Genomic DNA, 24603 nt, shown 5'->3' with positions numbered 1-24603 from the left:
ATCTATGTTAGACTTAAAACTGTCTACACATTTCTGGGGCCTCTGCCATCAAGGGGTGGGGACTTTTTTCCCCACACCTTGAATCTAATCTTGCCCAAATGAGTTGTTTTAACCAAAAGAATAGGATGTAAGTGACATGTGCACATTTGAACCCAGGACTGGAAAGGATGGCCGTTTCTGCTCTCTCCCTCTTGCAATTTGCCAAGACTGGAAGTCAGTCTAAAGTAGATGGGATGACCACACAGAGGAGAACCTGGCCAACAGCCAGCAGACACGTGAAAGGCCATCCTAGACCTTCCAGCCCCAGCAGGTCTATGAGCTGACTGCAGCTGCCTTAGCAAGCCCAACCCAGACCACACTTCTCTGCAGAACCCAGTACGTATTGCTGCCTCATAGCTAGGAACAACAACAACAACTAAAAGTTCACTTGAACCATTAATTCTGGGGTGGGCTTTTTAGATAGCACAGGCTAACTGATTCAGTGCTCATGAAGAAATGAAAAAGCTAAACCGATTGTGGCAAATGGCTAGCACCTTTCTGACACATCAGAGGAGAAAGATCTAAAATTGTCTAGAATTTCACAATTTTCCAAGTTTCTTAGGGGTAAAAATGAGCAGTTTCTTATGATTTTCAGGATGTATCAGGTATCTAGAGGAAACAATCTGAAAAAAGATTGTGATGCTTCTCAATTTAGAATATTTGCAAATCTATACTCTGCAATGTAAATAATGTTTAAAAGCTAATGTGTACATAACTTGCTATTTGCAAAATCTCTTATTTTCTGCCTTAACATTTGTACACTTCGGTAAGGATTAGAGGCAATCCACTCAGTGCCTAAATTTAATGGTAAGATATTTTATAGATTAAATGTTTTTAATTGAAGGGAATATACTCAGAATATGCATACTTGGAAAATACATATTCAATTTGAAATTCAAAAAACAAGGAAAACTTCACCATGAAAAAAATAAGTATGAAAAAAGAGTGGGCTGTAAAAGAAAGAAAGTTGAGACATTATGATATACTAATATTCCTAAATCTTTACCAATTACTCCTAGATATTTAATACTATATGTTGGCAACATTTTCCAAACCAAGTATCAGATATACAACTGTATGGGTAAGGACAACTGGCCAGAATATTTGAATTCAGGAAAATCCAAGATAGAGATTCTTACGTTAAACTTTTTTTGATTGATTCCATGTAATGTATCATATCTTTGCTTTGAGCTACACCATAAACAGAGTTGATATCTTGCAGTAAAATTTCAAATTGATCTTGGGCAATAAAAATAGGTTCTTATCTAATATAAGCTAATATATACTTTCTAGACTAAAAGTGACTTTTTTAACATATGTATTTCAAATAACTTTCAACACAGATATTCATAAATTCAAGTAAGATAAAATTTTCTTATTTTAATAAATGATTAGGTTTGAAAATTATGTTGCAACAAAAATTAAATCTGTAGCATTCTGTGAGCTACCTTGTTTCATTTACAGGCTTATCTGATTTCTCTTGACCCTTCCATAATAAATGTGGTTTTAGCAAACATAAACAATTGCTATTTCAGAGAAAGTTTATTCATTAAATATATGTCCTAAGTTTATCTAAAAAAACTTGGGATAGACAGTAGGATGAATGTGTGTGTGTGTGTGTGTGTGTGTCTCCTACTGTTTCTGTGTTTCTGGAGAACCCTGATTAATAAAGATATGCTTTGTATTTAATGAAAAAATAATGCATTAGATGAGCTGAGAGAAAGTGGGCTCTTGGTGTGTTCTGACTATATCTGCCTTACTTTTTTCAAATATGGTATGAATAAATAATTCCCTCTTAGCATTTTAGATCTGGCACCATATTTCAATCAGATTTTAGGAAAGTTTTCTTCCTAGCAGTAACCAGCTTAAATCTTTCTGTTAGAAGCTTGTGGATCTTAGGATTTGCTATGTCTGTTGGAGTTGTGAGGTGAAAGAATAACTTCTACTTATAAGATTTTTATTTGGTTTTACATTTTTAAGAACATGAGGTTGGTAGATATTATTAATATTCTTATTGTTTCTATTTTAAAGATAAAGAGGTAAAGTTTGTGGAAATTAAGTACCTTGCCTATTTATAGTAAAAGAAATTGTCACAGTCAGAATTTTAACCTAGTTCTGTGTGGTTACAGAGGTAGTATCCTTAACAGTCACACCAAATTAATAAAAACAAGTAAAGAATGTTACCACATATCTGTATGTTCTCAAGAAACAAAATTGCCCCGTTTTAATTCTGTTTTTCATTTAACAAAAAGGAATGAGATATTTTTTTCTTTAGGGAATTTATACGAAAATATGTCATTTAAAAAGTTGTCCTGATTTGTTCTGTAAGGAGGGAAATAAGGTTTTATAATCTTATAAATGTCTATGGACTCATGGAGATTAAATGAAATAAAACTTCAAAACTTATATCTAGATTTTAATATTAACTGTTTATTATCTTAACTTTTTATTGCTTGAAATATTATGAGATTTCTGAAAAAATACCTATGAGGATAATTATGAATTTAATTACTTAGGAAAAAATGGCATATTTAATTTTGTTATGGAAATATTCATTATAGTGGAATTTTTATTACCATAGAAGAATGCTTATAGTATTAGAGCGACAATATATACATTTTCATGTAGATATTAAATATTTAAAGCATTTAAAAAACATTGTTTCATTAAATTTACTTCAAAAGAACAATGGAATATGCAAACATACATGCACACATAGAAGGAAGTGGTTCAACTAATTTATTGTACTCGTTTTTCAAGGGCATTTGACTTGGCCTTTTGGAAATGTGGCACTTTTTTACTATTGTGATTTTTCAGATCAGAGACTTTTGGTAATATAGTGAATGTTTCATTTTTCTTTTGCTCCTACATTGTGTTTTCTGAGCTCATGACTTCAGAGTGTGTTGACATTCTTTAACTGCCCCTCCAGATCTACATTTCACTTTCTTCCCACTCTGATTTTTGACCAGGAGGTATTTTATGTATTTATAAATTACATCACCGTAATCTTTACCCTCTGCCTTCAGTTTGAGTTATGTCAGTGCGACACTGATCAGAACACCTGGGAAGCAGAGAGAAATCAGGTACAGTAACCCCCCCTTATCTTCGGAGGAGACGTTCCAAGACTCCCAGTGGATGTCTGAATACAGGAATTGTCCTAAACCCTATATATATTTTTTCCCTATGGATACATACTACGATAAAGTTTAACTTATATATTAGGCACAGTGAGAGATTAACAACAATAACTAATAATAAAATAGAACAATTGTAACTATACTATAATAAAAGTTCTGGAAATGAGGTCTTTCTCTCTCTCAAAATGTCTTATTGTACAAATTTAATACCTTTTCGATCTTAATTAAGCACTTACTACTCACTGAGGCCATAACATTTGCAGTTTGAGGTGCGACAGCAAAAGTAGCATGCATTTCTTTTTCTTTCTTCACAATTTCACGGATAGAAGATTTGTTCTTATGGTAGATATTGGCGACCTCAGCATACAATGTTTTCCTTTTCTTATTAAACCAAGAACCTTCACCTTTTCACTTAAAGGAAGCACTTTATAGGGCTTCTCTTTGGCATCTCTGAATTGTCAGCATTACTACTCCTGTGCTTCAAGGCCATTATTAAGTAAAGTAAGGGTGACTTGAACACAAGCACTGTGATACCTGACAGTCGGTCTGATAATCAAGATGGCTTCTAAGTGACTAATGGGAAACGCTGAGCAAAGGCATGATTCACGTCCCTGGCACGAACAGCGCGAGATTTCACCGGGCTACTCACAATGATATGCAATTACATAATTTAAAACTTACAAATTGCTTATTTCTGGAATTTTCTATTTAATATTTTCAGACTGTGGTAGACTTCGGATAACTGAAACCCTGGAAAATGAAACTGAAACCATGGATGAGGGGGACAATTGTATTTATTTCTGGGTTCCTTGACCAACCTTGCAGGACCAATTCTCCTCAAAGAGAAGATCGCTGCTGTCAGTGAGGTCAGCTCTACATGGACTTCCTTCCTTTCAGTTTTCAATATTCTCTTCCCTTGTCCTTTGAGCCTAGGAGTGATGCCAGTCCATTGCTGCTACCTCTGTGTTTCTGTACTATCCATTTCACTTCCTCTATACTCTGTTCATACCAGCATAATTAATTTCCTATCCATACATCCTCTTCTAACTATCCTAATGTGAGAATGTCATCTGTTTCCATTTGCTTTCCTTACAGACTAACAAAAGCAAAGCAACTAAATTCAACTAAGATGTACTTCCTTCCATATGCTTTTCCTTAATATCTTGAACCTAGCAGATATTACTGAGATGGATTCATCAAGAATATTGTGGAATTGGAAATGTTAATTTTGATTCTATGAGTCACTTAATTCAAAATGTTAAAAAGTATTCATTATAGTATAGTTTATGAATAGCAAGCACAGGAATAGTTACAAAGGCAATATGCTTTTGGTAAGAAATTGCTTATTATTCTTCCATATTTTGCAGACAGAAGAGTACAGAACAACAGATGTTGAACTTATTAAAAGTATTCTGACAATGTCAAAATTTTGGCCTTTTATTTGATTTGGCTGGAGATCATGGGCTCAGATTTTATCTGAACCTTGTCTGAACTAACTTAAGCAAAGCTTACAGGATTTGTTTCACAGGGATTAAGCTGAACCCTTTGTGTGTGTGTGAACTCATTTTGCCATCTATGAGTTTCACTTAGAAGTTTGGGTTTGCTCCCAAAATGATTTTCAGAAATTACTTCTGGAACCTTAGAAACTTTAAGCATCTATCAATAGTACAAGAAACACTAAACATATTAGTCTTTAGAGGAAAATACAGATTTTTGATTTTTAAAAATTTTTATACTTTATTATGAACCTTTTCCATTGATTTCTAATTATCAACTTGATTATCTCTTTTACCCATTAATTATGTGAACCTAGCATGATCGTCCAGGATTATTTCAATTCTAACTTGATTTTAAACACACTAAGTTAGATATTATTGCTATTATGTTATATGGTCAGTATTTATTTAGCTTATCCACAGGTTAAGCATTTTATGTGATAACGTAAACTCATTTTTGTATCTTAGTCCTTTCTTTAGGAATTGCCCAGAGCCAAGGTGTAGGTACTGTTCTCTCCCTGTCTCTGGGGCAGGTTCCTTTCTGATGTACCCACTAAAACTGCTCTTCACAGATCTTGACTTTTTGTGTGATTTTGTGTGAAACTCCTTTTTTTTCCCCCACTTAAACATCCCTTCCCCCACCATCTCAGGTGCCAGGCTTTTGCCCTATACCAGGTGCATTTGGCTAATCAAAGGCAACTTTTAGTGCTCCAGAAATAGGTAGATACACCCAGGCGGATCACAGTCCAAAGTTTTCTTAATCTTATGGATTTGTGCTTTCTTGTCTTTTCTGACCTTAGTAAATAATCCTTATTTATCTCCACAAAGCCAGAGACTAGAAACCATATTTAAAACTGTATTTTAAAACTAGAGGATTATAAAAATAAAAAACTCCGTATCTAAAAATATGTATATTTTATCCAGTGTCTATAGATGTGATTAAGTTTTTCTCTTAAAATCTGGATCACTATATTGCCAGAAATATAAGTCATATATGCTTCCAGAGTATATTAAATACATATTTTATGAAGGCTATATACTCTGTGCACATATTATTATTAGAAATAAATTCTGAACAATATATTCATGAATGCATTCTCAAATATACACTTTAATACTAACTATTCATACTATAATTATAATATATGCTGTGTATTTTAGATGAAATGTTTTTAAAGGAAATAGAAGCAACATGCTAATTTAGCCAATTAATCATTTCACAAATTGGCTACTTAGTAAATTGACCATCTGGAGCAATTAATTGGTTTGCCATGAATTGACTGTAGAGGAACTGGCCATGCAGTGACTCAAAAAGGTGAATTGGCATTCTGGTAATGTTATTTTACTGAATGAGTCTATATTCATCTCCAGAGTTGAACCTTCTTTTTATCTGCAGAGTTCAGATGAAAGTTTTCCTTGCTGCAGGGGCTAATGGAAGAGAGCTGAGATTCTTAACTGTTCCTTACAGAAATTTTCAATCCCTTTCAGTTTTGATTCCATATTCTCTCCATCCTCTTAAGAGTTCTCGTTGAGTCAGTTATTCATCCTTCCTGGAGATGAGTCATAAATGTACTTGCCTCTTGCTAACTTTGTCCTGCTGTAGACCCTTAGATTCCAGATTCCTAAGCTAAGTCAACTGTCACTACTCCATCTCTGTTTCTCTCTCTCAATTTTGTTGTAATCTCTGCTATTACCTTTTCTACCATTTCTTAGTTAACATGTTTTGTTTTTTAATTTCCTTCACTGCCTTTTTAATGAAGTTATGAGAGAAGTAAGTGCTTATTTAACCCTCCACGGTTATTTGATGTCTTTCCCCACTACTCAACTAACTTTAAAACATACAGTAAATAATTCAATGATAAACCTTCTTATACCGACATACTTTGTCATAATAGTTTTTGAAAGAGATTGACAGTCTAAGTATTAACTTAAATATTTTGATTAAATTGTTTTTAAATGTATTTAGATAATTATAGTGCATATTTTATTTTCATACACACATTAAATTTAAAAAAATAGTAACTAGTTCAAAGTGGAATCAAGACCTCTTGAAAATTTATGTAATGTGCTGTGTATCTTAAATATTTTAAGTGTTTGTTCACTTTCTAGGAATATGATTTTTAAAATTATAGATTCTCAAGGGATTCCATAACAGCAACAACATAAATTGATATACTGGATAAGTAGAATTAGGATTAAAATTACCCAATTCTTTCTGTTTTGTCTACTAAGCTTTGGAACTATTAATGAACAATTACTGTGCATAAGAAAATTCCAAGGCTGAATGCAACTTGAATCATATGTGTTTAAATTTTCATGAGGTTCACTAGAATAAATGACTGTCAAGATGCTGTGTCCTCGACTGCTACCTAATATATTCAATTTGGGATAAGTATTTGATAAAATATGGATCAGATTAACAGTAATAAAATTTTTGCCCATTGTAAAAAAAAAAAACTTCACTGGGTTATTATTTCTATCAAGAACTTAATTTGTATAGCTTGTAATTATAATGTTTTCTTTTCCTCATACTGATGTGAAGTAGTTTAAAATGTACCTCCATCCAAATCTGCTCATTATTAAAATAAGCTGAGAAAAATGTTGAAATTGGTACTATCAAGACTGTTACATGATTTACTGGGTGTGGTTCTTCATTTATAATATTCATCTTCCAATAGTTAAGTATGTGGTTAATTTTTTTAAAAACTTATTTTTATGTAATATATAGTCTATCTTCATTTATTCATACGATTTAAGACTTGTGATTTTATTTTACCAGCATGATAAAACTCCATCAACAGATTTAGTTTTGGGGTAAACAACATTCTTTCCAGAATTTATAGTAAATCTTGAGAGTGAAATTAATAACAGTGATATATTTGAAGTTTCTTATAAAATAAGAATTTTTAATTTAAAAAAGTCTATAATAATATAATAACTTATAGATAATACTGCTTAATTACATCAATTATTAGTAGTTCAGGTAGAACCAATGTTCAAGATTGATAAATCCAAATTCATTTATTGCAGTTTTTAAATGCAACTTTTTAGGAGGTATTATATAAAATTTTAACAAGATGATTTTCATAGTTTCCCATTTAATAAAATAATACTGTTAAAAAGTTATAAATATTTTGTCCTGTAATAAAGGCAAACTGGCATACTGCCTTCATTTGTCCATTCTACTATCCATGTCTAGTTGTATAGTGGTGACAGCAAGTCTCTTTTTTCTTTTTCACGGTTATTTTTGTCAAAAGAAAGAAACCAATACACTTTTTTATTTGATAAAATGAAATGTACCACTTCAGTTAAAATAGCACAGAAAAGTATAGAGAAAAAAAAAAATCCCCAAATCCTCACAATATTAAAACTCAGAGGCAGTTATAAACATTTAGCATATTTTCTTTTGCTTAACAACATACACACATGTTCCCATGGAATGACTATTTAAAATCTTCTGTTTTGTTTCTTTTTTAATGTTTAGGATTATATTTTATCCTGTTTGATTAATACATTATAATTTGTTTAACCAAATTTATTTTTTCATTTTTTACTAATATAAATAAGGATATAGTGAACATGTTTTATATAAATGGCTTCTACTTACTGACAGCTCACTCTCCTCGTGGTTACCCCATAACATGAGTGCACTTATTCTTATTGTGTAGATAGAACCAGGGCTTGTCAATGTCCTATGGTCTTGCAAGTTATGGATCTGAGACTAAAATCTGAAATAAAATTTTAGCCAAGAGTGTACTCTTACTCTTTGTCAATAAATTTTTGCTGAAGTTTCAGATTAATTCTTTATGACAGATTCCCAATCAAGATAACAGATATATATTTCATTTTCTTAGAAAAGTTTCCAGAATAATTTTAATAATTTGCATCTCTATGACCTATTTGTAAGCATGGCTTTGAGTAGTCTCACTGGAGGGGAAGAATGTTCATTTTATAAGAAAATGGTGATCATTTGTTATTTTGCTAATGATGCTTTCATTTTTCTTTCTTGTGCTAATGGTGTTGTAGCTTTGTTTAGAGGACTGGATACTCTGCAGTTGTCTTCATTTATGGTGTGACTAATAAACAAGGTGCCTTGTTTTCTCCGAAGATACAAGACCAAAGTTAGAACAACCAGGCCTTGTGCTTTGGATCATGAGCTATTTTAAGTGTTCAGTAAAAATAGCTCTTATTAGTTAATTTATTTTTCTTCCACTTATTTTGGGTTTAATTTTCTCTTCTTTTTCTAGTTCCTAAGATGGAAGCTGAGATAACTGATTTGAAATCTTTCTTCTTTTCAAATGCAGACATTTAAGGCTATAAACTTCTAAGCACTGCTTTGGTCATACCCACAAATTCTGATAGGTGATTTTTTTCTTTTCATTCAGATCAAAACATTTTCTAATATCTTCTGTGATTTTCTCTTTGATCTATGGGTAAATTTCCAAATATCTGAAGATTTTTGCAGATATATTTCTGTTATTGAGTTCCAATTTAATTTTCTGCTGGTCAGAGAACATACTTCATATAACATTCATTCTCTTAAATTCATTGAAGGTGTTTTATCATTCATAATAGTGTTTATTTTACTTACCACTCTGGGTGTCCTTGAAAGTTACGTGTATTCTGTTATTGGATGGCATGTTCTATAAATGTTAATTAGGCCAAGTTAGTTCATAGTGTTGTTCCAGTCTTCAGTATCCTCACTGATTTCCCTCTTCTATTTAATAAGATTATATAATCTATTTTTAAGTATTATAGAAATTGTTTCCTCAGACAATTCAATAAACTTTTTAAAAGGATCCATTTTATTTTCTTTTAATTTATATTTCTCCATGTAGCACAAACTGAAAGTATTCTTTAAATTTTATAAAACGCCTAAATTTAGACTCCCTACTTTTAAGATTAATTTTAGCTATTCTTTAATGTCATTTCAAACTATGTTATAATTTGAATAAGAATTACCTTTAAATTTATACAGGGATTTGTGGTAAACTAGCATCTTAATAATATTTATTCAAGAGCAGTTTTACTTAAAATATCTCTTCAAAAAGGTCCTACATACATGGATATACATGTTCTTTCTTATGTTTGTTTCTATTAGTATTTTTGTGTGTATAGCCATTTAAATCAAATATTCATGATAGAAAAATACATATACATATGCACATATATAACCATACATGTACATATACTAAATACACATACATGATCTAGGCTACTTGTTCCCAGCAGCTGTCTTGCTCAATAAGATACCTTCCCTGGGTACAACTCTAATCTAATGACTGATCCATGGATATGATCACAGGCCCTGGTTCTTCTGTCAACATTTTGCTGTTGCAGCTTCAGAGCTTCCTAAGGTAGCAGGTAATGTCTTGCTTCCCTAATATTTTTACCTATAGTACTCCCTAGAGCACTCCACTATAAAGCCACAAAAGAAGATTCTGCCTCTGAGTCCTTTACCTAAGGAACCTGACTGAAGGCATGGGCATTTACCTATCCACCAAATGTGAACTTCCGGCTTTGATGGTATAGCAGGGAAAGAACAGAGCAACCTCAGGGGCTCTCTCAGGTGGAAAGACTGATAGGAAAACTTTTCACCTTATACTTGGACGTAATGGTCTATATCCAGAAGCAAAGCCTGCCTGGAAACAAAATAAAAATGTTCTTCCTAGGCCCCCAAATATACACACATGCACATTAATACATTAATATGAATCATTAATATGAAAAGGTAGCTTTGATGCTAAAAAGAGCCAAGAGGAAAAAATATCTCTTCCAATGTTATTGTACATACAAATTGATAAAGCGAAATTTTCTAGGGCAGGGAGCATGTTTTTGATATAATTATATCTCTAATACACTGTAGGAGAGCATTAAATATTTCCAAATGAACACTTAGAAAACAAATATGTTGTGTACCAAGGCCTGAAACCAAGCAAACATATTTAATGTAGAAAAGTATATTTCAGATTGCTACAAAGTATTATAATGGTAAAGTGATGGTGTGAGTTTTCTTGTTAACATGGTAGTAACAAATCTAATTTTTTCAAGATATTGCCCTAAGCTTCCACATTAAATAACTGAAGTTAATGTGACAACATGAACAGTGTAAATTTTCTTGTTGCTTGAGAAATGACTTGTAGTAATTTGAGCAGCAGGCTAGAGATGGTCTGGTTAGATGAGCATAACATCTGGTCACTATACTAACTTCATGTTATATTTCAGATGATCAGCAGAAGGTAGAATCCTTTTACAAAGAAAAAATAAAAGTAAAGCCCTCCTTCCTTGAAGTGCACTGAAAATTGTTGTCAAATAGACACACCATCTAACACAAACATATGTCTCAATAAATCATTAAAACAAACATCTACAAAAGAAAAGCAAGCATAAGGTCATTGAAAAGTTTGAGTGCATACAGTGTGTGTGTGTGGTGTGCTTGCACGTGTACTGTAAAATTTCATTTTCCCATTCCATGAATACTAACTAAATTTAAGTCTCTAGAGAGAAACTGAAGAAACTGTATCATTGTTCAGGAAGCAGGAACTGGCTTTTGATAAAAGGCTTCCCTTTCTCTTCCACAATGCATCTGGGACCTTCACAGTTGATTACTGTAATATTTATACAATATAGCTTTGACGTACAATTGAGAACTGTAACACATTTAACAGTGGAAAAAGTTGGCTAGCTTCAGATACTTTTAATGAATTGGAAGACAGCCTATTTTGTTTCATCTGAAATCAAGAAAGAATGCCAGGTTGGTCACTAAAGACTAGTCAGTTTCTTTTAAACAGAATACTTAGGATTTATAAATTTTTTTGGATAGAGTTTCCAAAAATCCTTCATAATTACACTATAAAATACAAATAAAAATGGTGCCTTCTTATAGACCCCAATAAATAGAGCATCGGAATGATGGCCTTGCTATTGTGAACACAAAGATCATTGCACTGTGGGCTTTTTTTTTTTTTTTTCCTTTTTTAAATCACTACTTTTCTTTGTATGGATATGGATAGAAATTTTATTTCACTGATTTGGAAGGCTTAACAATGATGGGGATCCTTTCCTTTTGGTAATGCCTCTATTTATTTTTAATAAATACTATTCTAGTCTGAATAAACACTATTCAGATGGGTATTCATATACAGAAATTAAAAAAGAAAAAAATCACAAAACTAGGAACCTATTTAGTATCTAGGGCTATAAACAAGGTTAGTAACTTAATTACTGCACCATCTCCAAACTTTCATTTATTGTCTCCTGTTTTCTTTAACTATGTAACTTGTTCATGTTTGTTATAAAAAATATATATGAAATATTTTAAGTAATAAAATATGTTTTAAAATACAACTTCTCAAAAGTCATATTGACAGCAGGCACCCCCAATATGATACACTACAAGGGCATATCACCTCTGGGTATCCTTGCCCAAAATGTGTAACTACAATTCAGTTATTAGAAAATATCAGACAATCCAAATTTAGGGATGTTCTGCAAAGATAAGGGGCCAGTACTTCTCAAAAATGTGAATGTCTTTAAAGATAAGGAAAGACTGAGAGTTGTCTGTCACAAATTGCAGGAAACTTAGGAGACATGAGGACCAAATGCAACATATGTTCCTGATTAGGTCCTGAAAAAAAGAACATTGGTGCAAAACAATAAGAAGAAAAATCGACATGTTTGAAGCATTATGCTGTACACTAGAAATTGACACAACATTGTAAACTGACTATACTTCAATTAAAAAAAGTAAAAAAACAAAAACAAAAACTACTTAAATACAAGTAAAGTTTGTTATTTAGTGTATTGTTCTGATTTTCTATGTCCATATTCAACACATATCTTTGTAGGAGACCATTTGTGCTATTTTGATAATAGACAAATTTTTAAAGTCATTTTTATTTGCTTTCTTAACCTAATTGATTCCCACCCACAGGAAACAAGTAAGTGGGTTTCCTTCTGCACATTTCTATATATAATCATGCACAAAAACTGTCACACACATAAACACAAAATCAGATTTAGTGTGATTGTTTTGCAACAGCAATATATCGTATGTTGCTCAAGCAACATTTTGCCTAACTTTAAAATTACCTCATTAAAATATCTTCAAGTCAATGGCATAGATATAAGTATTTTAAGAGGGAACTATTCCATTTTACTCAATAATGGACAGTCTTTTTTCACCCCTTCCCCCGTTGATGGGCATTCACGTTGTTTATAATTTTTGTTTTCAACAAACAATTCTACAACAAATGTTTTACATTTTTGTGCATATTGGTGCTTTTATTTTTTATAAGATAGATGCTCATGAACGGGAGCACTGAAATAAAGAAGGTACTTATTTTAGCTATAATTGACTATAATTGATATTGCCAAATTGTTTCAGTTGAGATGATTCAAATTTCTATGAGTAGTATATGAAAGTTCGTCTTTCCACTTATTAATGCCAGACATCAGTATTATTAGCTATTGACGTTTCTTTTATTACTGGTAATAAGTCAGCTTTCATTATTACTTTAATTTTTTCTTAAATCAGTTTGTCCCCTACTTACAGAGTGATTCAACATCATCTGGTATACTTATTGAAAGTAGCTCTTTGAATTGTTAATTTGTACAATTTTCTATCAGGCTATTTTATAGTTTCAGTATACAGATACTTTTGAGTAACATAGGTATTAATACATTATCCACCACTTGTAGTGAAAACTTTCTTATTTATTTTTCTTTTTTTTTAATTGAAGCACAGTCAGTTACAATGTGTCAATTTCTGGTGTACAGTACAATGTCCCAGTTATGCATATACATGCATATATATTCATTTTCATATTCTTTTTCATTAAAGTTTATTACAAGATATTCCATATATTTTCTTTTGATTTAGCATCTTTTACTACATAACTTAAAATTTTGTTTATATATTCATATAAGGATGCCTTTTCTATTACAGCTTATAGGATTTCAGACTTAAAGTTATCTTCTCAAATCTTAGGTACCATATATATACTCTTAAATTTTTTTCTAAGTGTTTTATTGTTTTCTTTTTTAAACATTAAGCACTTAATGTAGTGGTAACTGTTTTGATAATGCAACCATTTTGCTGTCATTATTTGCTGCTTTCCCTTCCTTGACTTAATTCTAACTTCTCAAAAAGTTTTTCCATTACCTCCTAAATCAACTACTTGCATTCAAGTCTTTGTCTAGCGATCTGGGTTCTAGAGTAACCCAGACTAAGACAGATTTTTTCAAAATTTTTGATTAAGTTTTAAAAATATATTAATTTTCAGATATATAATTCCTTAGCTATTATGTTAAGTCATAAATCCCTAGACTTTAAAAGTAAATGTTTATATTTTCATTTCAGATCAGCCTAACAGTGAGTTTGATGAAATTAATTATTTCAGCTTGAGCAATAATCTTACTCAATGATTGTCCAACCAGAAGAATTCTAAATATGAATGCGGACACATTTGACCACTTAAATTTAGGATATTAAAAAAATTTCAATCAATTGGACAAGGGATATGACAAAGTTTGAAGGTACAATGCTATTATTCAAAACTTTAAGCTTATTTCTTCTTCTGAATTACATTAATCGGATGTTACTATCTAATTTCAGATATAGATGGCAAAATTGATTTTCTTCATTTTATATGTATATACTTTCACTAAAATACATATACTGTCATAACTTTTATTTTTATAGTCCAGATCCTGTAATGTATTGAATCTTACAGGCACTCAATAAATGTCTATTTAGTGAAAATATCTATCATTTATTTTCTTATATTTTTACCTCAAATTGTCATGGATCTTATCTTAATCATTTAATTTTATAATCATCTACTTTTGAGCAAGAATCCATTGTGAATTACCACAATGCTTAGCTATTGATAGCTGACTAACACAAACACAAATTTATTAATTGACTTATTTATGGAAAAAAAATACTTCAGCTACTTAAAAAGGTATATCTTGGCCCACACTGTGAAATTATCTCTCTTAATTGCTGTAGTTATGTTAACATTTGTATATATTTTTGTAAATAACTTCAAATATCTTCTCAGATAAGGTGAGTTTGAGTGATAACTCTCTAATCTTTGAAATTGTTTTATTTGTTTCTGGCATCAAAAAATAAAATGCTGTCAAGTCTTCCCTCTAAATACCTTCTCTTATTGAATTTCTTCCTTCTTCCTTCCTTACTAACACCACTCAGAAGGCCACTTCTTCCTGCCTGGATCAATACAATTGTCTTCTAACTGGTCTCTTAGCCTCTAGTCTCACCAACCTCAATTTTATTCATATTGATCACTCATTTGAAAATGCAAATCTGAGTTTGTTCCTGCCATTCTTTGCTTAATAACTTATAGTGACTTTCCACTGATCTTAAGCTAAAGTACAAAACACTAATTGTGTAACTGTTGCCTTGATTTCATTCTGTCTTATCTCTTAGGACTCCTCCCTTTATGTTCTAGCACGCTTCAATGTTTTTCAATTATCATAACATATGATTCACTTTCTTTTTCACGTCTTCATTTCCCCCTGTCTTGAGCATTTTAACGCTGCCCTCCTCACTCTATGTGATGTATTTAAAACTAGAGTCAATCTTTATATCTCAGCATAGATGTCACTTTCTGAAGGTCACATTCCCTCACACTTTCTAAGACAGGCTGTGACAACTTGCTGCATTACACCCTGAAATTCCTCATCATGTGAACTTTCACGGACAACTCTAAAAGATAAGAAGAAATTGAGCAGTCGGAACTGTACGGTTAATCATTGAACAGAGGGTCAGGGGAGAGGCAAGTCTTTATATTTCCCATTACCTCTGAGTTAGTCAAATATATCATTCATTTCTATAGTCCCAACACTCGTGCTTATGTGTATTTTGTGGTAGATGCTCCAGTAACTATCATTGTACAAAGATCACTGGGTCAACCTCGTACTCATAGTTCATTAATTCATTATTAATTTCTCAAATCTTAACTATGAGTGGAGCTCTGTGCTAAGTTTATCAGCAGTAAACTAAGTTTGAGACATAGTTTTGAACTTCAAAAAACTACAGTTAAGTGGCAGTGGTATGACTGTTTCCTAGTGTAGTATGATAACCTCTTTTCCATACTGAGATGTTGGTAAGACTTGGATCTTGACAATTACATGATATTAACAACTTCTCAGTAGGTAATTCTAAACGGAATAAGAAAGAGTTAAATCTTTGAGGCAGTCACTATGATATTTTTCTATTTTATCACCAAGACATTTATTTAAATAAATACAATAGAACAAATGAATCAAAGAACCATTGAATCAGGATTGAGACTTGGCACTATTCATTTCTTAATTAAATTTTTACAGATCACTGCCTTTAGAGTAGCAAGTATAATTTATGATTAATTATGAAAACAATTTCCTGAGATTCATGTCTCTTTTGAGCAATATATTGGAAGATCATTGAATATGAAACCCCAGGAAGCAAAGTCCATGAATGTTAACAATTTAGAAGCTGAGGAATTATTATTGTTCTAAACTAAATTGACATTCCTCACTTGCCTAAATTAGCATTTACCGAATTCTTTCTTTTGTTTCCTTTCATAAGTGGCATAATAACTCATGTTTTAGGAAATGGATTCTTTAAAAAACTACATTAACTTTTGTGAAATTTATAGTACATAATAAAATTAAAACAATGTAAAATCAACTGTTTTTTGAGATGACCAACTTCTCTGTAACTAAATTCATACTAACATGAAATTTATATTATTTCTAATTTCAATAAAAGAATAAGAAACAGAATCAGTATAACTTAAACCCTTCATATTTTTAATATCCTCTTGGTTCTACCTTCTTTCAGTTACACTGTACTGTCTTCAAATAACTATTAATTTTCACAGTTTTTCAGAAAGATTTTATTATTTATGAGAGTTAGTCTAACCAAGCTACTTTGCATTAATTATAATTCTATTTTAAAAATGGTACTATCCTAAAACTGACCTGAAAATAGGAGATAATAGTCTTGTACTATGGTAACTCAAATGTAGCAATGTGTGATTATCTTTACCTCTAATTTCAGCATTAAGTTTGAAGAAATTTATGTAAAGGTACCTTTCTGGTGAACTCCTCAGTTTACCAGAATGTATAGAATTGATTGCTATTATTTTAAAAATTAAAATTACTAAATATATTTTTTGACTGAAAAATTCAAAAAAACTGACAGTCAAGTCAGACATTGGATTTTATCAAATATGCAGCCCATTTTTCATATGCTTCCCTGGTGAGTAAAGTTTAACCTTTGAATGTCCATCTGCTAATATGATATTAACTGTCTCACCTCAATTAAAAAGGCAAATCAATGGCTACTTTGATATACAACTACCAACTGAAACTATTTTCTTCAGTTTTATCTATCTAGTACTTATTTGTAACCTGAGTAACCATGGAATAAAGCATTAGAAATTTTAAATTAGAAATTCATTTTTCCTTTCCCCCAATTTTTTCCCCTATGCCAGGGGTATTTTATGAAGTGAATATATATTTCTATATATGTATATTTTTAATAAAAATTCATATATTTCAATAATATTTATAGAGAATAATTTAATCTTAAAATTGTTCTAATAGAAGTAAACATCTATCGACAGATTTTATAAAATCCTTTAAAACTATGCAATATTTTAACATCACAGAAACATCAATTTTAGTTTACAGAAGCAACTCATTTTCTTTAGTTCTATCTTAAGGAAACCAATTAAATTCACAGATTTAATTGTCTGTGCAAATAAAAGCTACAGAAAATTAATCGCAAACAACAACAGTGCTGAAACAAATTACCTGACTTGGCTTTGAAAATGTCACTTTGTATTTTTCTCCCAGTAGATTTCCCTTCTCAGCTGATTATATGTCAGTTAGTGTTATCATTGATTTTGTATTCCTTAAGAACATGGTAGCTGGTGGAACCACCATGATGCATAATTGAGCACTAAGTAAATAGGTGCTTTTGTACACACATGGTGAGAGGTTTGGAGGAGGCTTTTTTGATAGCATTTTCTTATCAACACATATTCATTGAGCGTCCTTTGTGCTTGAATGTAGTCTCTCTAATAGGCTCTAGGTTTTAAGAGTGAAAACAACAGGAAAAAAACATTTTTCCCTTATGAAGATTATATTCCAGTGGGAAGAGGTAAACAATAAATAAATAAGCAGATATTAACTACCATGTTCTGCTATTGCTAGAATCTCAGGAGCTCAGGGAAAAGGCACCATGGAGCCCACTGAGAAAGTGATATGTCCCAAAGGTGCTGGCATCTCACAAGGGGCTCAGTGAGCTGGTTCTGTGAGCACCACAAGAAGCTGGTAAATGAAACCACTGCCATTATCACAGTAAACTGCCTTGGCTAGGTTCATGCTGAAAGGATGAGCAAGCAAACAAGAAGCAAGGACTCTCTTTCCTCTTATCTTCAAGCCTTCTTTTAGTGCTTCCTGTAGGATGAACATACGGGGAAGCCAGGTAGGAAAGGAGAAATGCAGTTGTCAGAGGCCCAAAACCTGCATTACTGAGGAGATTATGAAAGGATGGAAACAGCAGCAAGAAATAATAACTAAGCGGACAAATGAAAAACAGATTAATGCAGCTAAGTTCAATATGCCATGAATTCCCAACTGTCATCTTCTTTCTTTTGCCTTAGTTTGGCCATGTTCACTCTTGTCAAAGTACTCATTTTTCATTTCTTCAGAATATTTGTGCATTTTTTGGTCCATAATTTGGAGGTTTGAGTCTCTTTTACACCCCCTGACATCAAAGATGCCTTCACTTTTAATGGCAAAACATTTTATTAACAGTCATTTTATTTGTTAGAGTTCTAAATATCTTTCAGAACACGTTTGGTATTTTTCTAATAATAATATAATCTTTGTTAGTGCTTCAGTTAAAAAGGTATATAGATTTTGAGTATTTGCTCTTAACATTTTTTCCCTAAGAATCTTTGTTTTGGAGTACGATTTTGTAGATTTCAAAATTCTTTAATGAATATTTAATTTGCGTTAAAATAGAAACAAATGTGGTCAGATAGTAATGAATGTTATGGATTAAAATAAAGGCAGGTAAAGGACGTATGGAATGATGGTGAAACGGGTGTTACTTATGTTGGGTGGACAAGGAAAGTTTTAGCCTTTGATTATCATCTGAGAATAAACTTGGAATTGAGGAAGGAAGTATGTGGATATTTGAGGGATTCACACTTCAGACAATGAAAAACTAGCATGAAGTCTCCAAGTAAACAGAGTTCTTTGCCTGTTTCACAAACAGCAAGGCTGCCTTAGAGGAGAATATTAAGAATACTAGATTATGAGGTCAAAAAAGGCATAGGAGTTAGATGACTTAAGCAATAATTTTGGATTTTAGAGTGAAATGGGAGGCCAAAGTAATATTTGAGCAGAGGTACAGGTAACTAATTTTGTATTTTAAAACAATCACTATGGCTGCTAGGTTGAGATCAAGCTAAAGGGGCAAGTTTGGAAGCATGATGCTCCAGCATTACTTCAGGGCAGAACCGGGAGTACCTTGGATCGGCAAGTAGCAGTGGATGCAGTGAGACACGACAGGATGTTACACCTAAGGTATGTCCCCTTGAACCTATTCCTGAAAATCAGTCATTTTGCAGGAAAATGCTAAGTTCCTACTTCTCACTATTTGAAATTAAAATTATTATAACGGGTCACAATGAAATAAAAATCATCAAGAAGTCCCCTAGACATAATTGCAGTCTAGTAATATGTCTGTATAAACATAAAAATTATCAAAATAGCATATAAGATGTGTAGCATATTGCTTCCTGATCATCAAACGATGAATATGTTTTCAACAAATTGAGTGATAAAAATAATGAAAAAGAATGAAGTGAGAAAATATAGATTGTTAGAAATCAGGATGATTATATACAGAGGACATAAAATAATTATAAGAACATAGTAGGAAAACCTCAAGGGAAGATGCCCAAAAAACATCTGGAAAATAAGGATAGAGAATCTAATCTGATGAATATGTATTTTGAAAACATTTAAAACACTGTAGTAATTAAAAGACTATAGTTCTGATACTAAAACTGACCAACTGAAAAAGTGGAATAGAATAGATAATAAATGAGCAGATGTAACTCTTAGTAATTTACCTTGAGGTGATAATTAAGACGAATGCAAGTCTATCAATGTAAAATTATTTAAAATAATGATGAACTAAATGCAATTTAAATTTTATACACAGGCACGTCAGGGTGCTTAATAAAGTATATCTAAGCATTTGATAGATTATTCTGCAGGTTTTCTGTATGTTTTCAACACATATTTAATGGCAGAAATATGTTGTAATGATAGGGAAAATAATAATAATGATAGCTATCGTATTTTCATATGTAGAGTGCTTACTGTGCTAACAACCTTACACACACACACACACACATATATAATATAATGCATTTATCCTCACAATGTTACAATCAAGAAGACATAAGGCTTTACGAGCAAGGTCACATAAGGCTTCGCAGCTTCTAAAATTCAGCCACGTCTCAGCGCCGGGAGTGGAGCCCCTAAGCCCATATGCTCTACCAACCTCTCCTGCCACCACTCCACCGCCACCAGAAGCAGAATATAAAGGTTTTTTTTCCTTATCATTTTAGTCTTATAATGTAATGTTCGTACCAAGGAAAAGACCTGAAGAAAACACATTAAAAAACTAATCATATTCAAGTGTTAAGTATCACAAATATTTATTTTCTCCTTTGTTTGACTTTTCCTTTTTAATTCCATAAAGAGAGAAAAAAAGATAAAGATGAAGTAAATAAGTGAAAAGAGTTTTCACCAACAAATGACTAAGAGTCAAGAAAAAATTTGCTGAACGCTAAGTGTGAAGAACGGAGGCATCATTTGATTTTACAGTGTGGTTATGTACAGATACACTTCTACAGTCAGCTCTCTGTATCCATGCCTTCAGCACCTATGGGTTCTACCAACTACAGATGGAAAAGATTAAAAAAAAAAATTTCCAGAAAGTTCCAAAATTCAAAACTTGAATTTGCTGTGCACAGGCAAATTTTTACATAGTATGTACATTGCATTTACAAATATTTACATAGCATTTACTATGTATTAGGTAGTATAACTAATCTAGAGGTGATTTAAAGTATACTAGAGGATGTGTTGTAGGTTGTAGGCAAACATTATAGCATTTTATATTAGGGACTTGAGCATCCACACATTTTGATATTCATGGGGGTTATGGAAACAATACTCCATGAATTCTGAGGGATGACTATATTATATTTTAAAATACTTCCAAGTATCTGCAAAACTATGAATGAAAAATGGAGAATCAGCCGCATGATGAGTAAATGAACTAGCTTTCTGAAGCAGGCACAATATCCTAGTAAAGGTTTCAATAGGTTAGACCTTGGTGTAGACAAAATATGGATCTCAATATATAAATTGATGTTTTGATAAGGTATATAGCCGATTATTGCTTTATCTGTTTCTTGATGATGGCACTTTGGATACCACAGAGTCCAGGCCAGTATCCAGGACACCAAGTCCCATGAACTTCGGCTGTTTTCAGTACAGCCTGTTGACTCTGGGACTCCCATCTCTAAACCCCTCTGCTACTCCGCTTTCTTCTTTACGAAGTGGTTTCTCATGTAGGATGTACCATACTGTAACATAGGCTCATAAGCTAGTTTCCAGCTTTCAGTATAACATCAGTGTATGTCAGTATTTTTCTTTTACTTTTATTATTTTTGATGATGTTTTGTTGTTTTTTTAAGGTGCAAAAGAAAATATGTGGTTTGAATAAAAACATTTCACTTTCATAAAATCTCAGCAAATGGTAGCACATTTAAATAACAAGGGCATATGAAAAAGTAAGCTGCAGAGAAACACATCAGTTATGTAATTAATTTGAATATTTTTCCATCACTGAAATATTTGAGTCTTTCCCAAATGTTCCATTTCAGGAACTATTTGACCTTAAAATGTTGTGTCTATAATATCCAGCAGGGAATAATAAGCATATATTTTCCTTGGTTTTATTCATGGGACACTTGAATCTCCAGAGCTGTTCAACTGAGGCCACATTTGAGGACAACTGTAATATTCTTTTAAGAGAAGAAAAACATGATTTTGTTCCATGGGGAATAGATGTAAATGACATAGATTTAGGTAGGATCTGGAGACACTGGGCACCTATTAACAATAGAAACATTCTAGATGTATTTTTAAAATAATTTACATGGCCCAGGGGACCCCGGCATATGGAAACAAATAAAGGAAATCAGAGAGTAATGAGTTCCTATTAGATGTGAATCTCAAAAACACCACGATTCAGAAAGAAAAGTAGATGAGAAGGAAAAAAAAAAAAAAACTGGGATAACTTTAAAGCAAAAAGCAAATCTCCAAAATTCATTTGCTTTCCCCAGGGGTTTTTCTTACACTGACAACAATAAATAAGTTACAAACAAGAGAAGTCAAATTCTGTTTTTTAAACAATAGTAAAACATTATGTATATTAATGACACATAGTCTGAGTCACTTATATATGTCAATAAGGTACCGTGACTTTTTCCAAAAATACAATTTTAAACATAAAGAGTCTACATATTTTTTTTCAAAACCATTAAGTTCACATAAGAAAGAAGGAAACATTTCATAAACTCTATGGTATTTTTAGTTTTGACTGTAAGCTTAAAAGGCAATTTTTCTTTAAGCCCAGATTTTTAATATTTTTTTAACTAAAAAGCTGCCATGTGCACGTGACTTGCAATGCTTAACTTGATTTTATGTGTTCACTTATACTGCTAATCTTTTTTTCCTGCTGTGACTTCTAAAATTGTAAGTGTCCTTTCATCATGCCAAGAAAAGTTTTATAGAGTCTTATCATTGCTGGAAATTCATTCTTTGTGGAAAGTTTACATACCTTAAGCCTTAATCTCTATAGTGTCACTTATTTCTCTTTCATATATAAAACATAGACTCATGCATATACTCTGTAGGTTCCCACAACAGATATCAGATTTGAGTTATGTTCTACTATTTCACATACTGCTTTTATTTCATGTTTAGAATTGTTTTCAATATTTGGATTCTTCATAAATTAGTGATAATTGAAAATGTTCTTGTTCCCTTATTAGTTAGAGTTTATGTGGTCCAGAATCCCCAAATTTGTTACTTAAGGGAACTAAATACTGTGATATTGTGAATCCTTATCACAATGTTTTACTGAATATATTCTGTAAATTGGTTTCGTCTGTCCTTCCTTTCTTCCTTTATTTACTGTTCATTGATCACCTGTTATGCAAGGTTCACTGCTAAGCAAGGAGTTAAAAGATTAACAAACCAACCAACTACAAGATGCTTATGATAATGAATGAGGAATCACAGTTTACAAGGCAGAAAAAATCATGGTGTGTGTGTGTGTGTGTGTGTGTGTGTGTGTGTGTGTTTGATGCTGCAGGGAGAGAATGTGTTTCCAGGCAGAAGGCCCAGGATGAGCTGGAGCCAGATTAAGGAAACATATGCAGTTTGGTGCCTAGAGTGTAGGGTGCAAATTGTTTTGACAAATACTGAATAGCCTCTTATACTCTCTGTCTTTCAGGAAAACATAAATATAAAAATGCATTTCTTACATATATACGTTAGTGATATATAGTGTAGAGAATCCGAAGAGAATCTGCATCTATAATAAACACATTTCCAAAGTGTGTGATTAATGAGATGTTCATCTTAATAAATACATATTTCTCTTCCACTTAAATTTTAGCTGTTTTCTTCAGCTATTTTGTCAGTGATGTACCTAAGGTTGAACTTGTCAATTGCATAAGAGCATTTGGTATTATTCACAAAATGTATCTGAAATTATGTAAGATTCCTATTTAAAAGCAATCACTATCAACTGCAGTTTGTCTGCCAGTGGATCTCCTGGCAGAAGAATTTCAGATAAAGAGTTTCCAATGCGATCTGACTGGCTTGCTCATGTATAAAAGCAGAGAAGCCAGAGCTTGGGGGTATGGGTAAGACACTGACTACAACTGATGTTGGCCTTTACATAGGGCATATGCTGAGTTCTCCCTGGGGATCACAATGTCTACTATATTTTGTTTTTACCTAGAATCATCCACTGATCTGAAAAGGGGCTGGGTTTTCCGCATCACCTGTCCGGAAGCAGAAGTCTTCAGTGACAGAAGCCTACAAACAGCATGCTTTACTGAATAGTGGGGATGACAGTAACTTGGAATTCCAGAAAGATTAATGCATGCAGTCGCAACCACCACACACACATTTACACCTATGTTTAATTGTCTCTTATTCTTTTTGAAGAATGAAAAAGACTAAAGGAGTCATGGATAGAAAAGAGGATGTCTTCTTTTTTTAATTAAAAAAAAAAAGAGTCAATTCCCCTTTCCCTCATCCCCCACCTCCGGGAGTTGCCACCTGTGGTAACCACAAATCTGATCTCTTTTTCTATGAGTTCTTTTGTTTTTGAAGTATAACCGACCTACAACACTATGTTAGTTCCTGTTACACAACACAGTGATCTGCTGTTTCTATACATTTCAAAATGATCACCGTGATAAGTCTAGTTATGATATGTCATCATATAAATATATTACATAGTCACTGACTATATTCCACACATACATTTTATACCCATGACTCACTTACTTTGCAACTAGAAGTTTGTACCTCTTAATCTTCCTCACCTATTTCTTTCCTCCCCCTACCTTCCTCCCCTCTGGCGACCACCAAATACTGTGTGGTAAATAATGTATGATTTCACTTATATTTAGGATCTAAAAACCAAAACAAATGTACAAGTATAACAAAACTGAAACAGAGTTATAGGTACAGGGGATGTCTTTTTAACTAAGTATTTTGTCAGGTTTATTTTCTGAATGATC

At 32.3% G+C, this 24603-nt stretch overlaps 1 long non-coding RNA gene across 4 annotated transcripts; it reads left to right on the top strand.

The window, feature by feature from the left end:
- The first annotated feature begins 6309 nt into the window (after nt 1-6309).
- On the top strand, nt 6310-24056 carry LOC140700474 (uncharacterized). 4 transcript variants are annotated; one of them, XR_012078874.1, is made up of 6 exons: nt 6310-6443; nt 14034-14209; nt 15339-15459; nt 19152-19282; nt 20472-20760; nt 23814-24056. It is a non-coding gene; the product is annotated as an uncharacterized lncRNA (long non-coding RNA). The 4 variants fall into 4 exon arrangements; XR_012078871.1 differs by lacking the exon at nt 20472-20760; XR_012078875.1 differs by lacking the exon at nt 20472-20760 and having other exon boundaries at nt 15335-15459.
- The last annotated feature ends 547 nt before the right edge of the window (nt 24057-24603 follow it).

The sequence above is a fragment of the Vicugna pacos genome, chromosome 12, assembly GCF_048564905.1.
Source record: "Vicugna pacos chromosome 12, VicPac4, whole genome shotgun sequence".
In the NCBI taxonomy this organism is placed as follows: Eukaryota; Metazoa; Chordata; class Mammalia; order Artiodactyla; family Camelidae; genus Vicugna; species Vicugna pacos.
The sequence above is the reverse complement of the archived record's forward strand: the minus strand, read 5'-3'. Positions and strand labels throughout refer to the sequence as shown.